This window comes from Arachis ipaensis, chromosome B01 (genome assembly GCF_000816755.2).
Source record: "Arachis ipaensis cultivar K30076 chromosome B01, Araip1.1, whole genome shotgun sequence".
NCBI lineage: Eukaryota > Viridiplantae > Streptophyta > Magnoliopsida > Fabales > Fabaceae > Arachis > Arachis ipaensis.
In genome coordinates, this window is record NC_029785.2 from 5,757,352 (window position 1) to 5,759,181 (window position 1,830).

Genomic DNA, 1,830 nt, shown 5'->3' on the forward strand with positions numbered 1-1,830 from the left:
AATAATAATAATAATAATAATAATAATAATAATAATAATAATAATAATAATAACTGCTTACTTGAATTGATATATTCAGGAAATTATGGTGCATTCATAGCGTCTACATCCAAGGCATGCATGAAAGAAGGCTCTCTAGATGGATATTGGCTCGCCAGTGCATTTGCCACATCTGCTACGTTAGACTCAACTATTATATCATCTTCACCCACTTCTTCAGTTGGACCAACAATTTGGTAAGTGCCCTCAAATTCCTCTTCGCTTTCACTGTTATAAACAGTCCAGTCGATGTTAGCCTCCGGTAAATCAACCTCAACTAATTCTTCAAACTCAACATACAATTCGAGAATAGACACTTGTGCCCGTGTTTGTTGGTAGATCGAAAACATTCCTTGCATACTTCCTTCGTCAACCACATTCATCATTTGAAACTGAACGAAACCACCGAACACTAAAACAGGCTGTCTATAAAAAATATTAACGACTCTCTTTAATACTTGATTATCACCACATTGACAAAGTATACTCTTAAATTCCTCGTATGTTATTGCAAAAGGAATAACAATATCACGTGGATTCTCACAAAAAAAACTCACACCCTCATATGTTTGGGGAAAGATTTGACCATTATAATACATTTTCAAACTAATACCTCTCTCCATTTTTATACTCTTACATTCTCAAAAAATAAAACACTCTCACACTCAATCAACCTAATACCGTTCCTCCTTTTATAGTACTTCAATTATAATTTTTTATTTACGAAAATACAATACGCAATTTGCGGATTAACAATACGCAATTTGTGTTTTTGCAATTCGCAGTCTGTGGATTGACAATACGCAGACTGTGTATTGTCCCTTTAATATTAAAAAACACAATACACAGACTGTGTATTGTCCCTTAAATATTATAAAATTACAATCCGCTCTTTGCGTATTGTCCTCATGGCTGTGGCAGGCAGATTCTGCTCCTGACAATTCGCAGAGTGCGAATTGTCCCGCCGCCAATAATTTTGCAAAACACCCTCACTTCCAATATTGAGGCATTACACCAGGTTTTTTACAATAACTAAAAAAATGAGCCTAAAGTGTGATCTATAATTTTTCAATATACTCTTTCATATTTTTTTTTGGTCCCACTTATAACAATTAATGGTGGGAGATCACACTTTATTCCCTCAATTGTTAAAAAAATTGAGAGGATCCATTTCCGAAGTAGGGGTGGCAATATGTACCCTACCCGCGGGTACCCAATCCGATCCCATCCGATCGGGTAGGCTTGCCAACCCGATCCGCAGTGGGTAGGGTAGGGTAGGGTGCGGGTAGGGTTCTCGTGCGGGACGGGTAGGGTGCGAGTTGAGCCTCAACCCTACCCGACCAACCTGCACTCTATATATGTTTATGTTATATACTTATATAAAAATATGTTTTAAGTAGATGTTGAATCAAAGACCTCTCACTAAATGTAAAAGATCTTTAACCACTAAAAAAAATCATTAATTGATAATTTAATTTTTTTTTACATAAAAATAAGTTCTATTTAAATTATCATCAAGTTATATAATAATATTGTATATTTTTTGTAACCCGCGGATAAGATCGGGTATCCGCGGGTTAAGAGCGGATATGGTTAGGATTGGAATATTCTCAACCCGCGGGTAAGGTTAAGGTTGGATCCAAACCCTACTCTACCCTAGCCATTGTCACCCCTAATCATAAGCCTAAATTTTATATTAAAACCATGTTTTCACTAAAATTATTTGTGAAATAAAAAATATTACATAAGTAAATAATTTTGAATAACTATATACGTACAAACTATACAGGA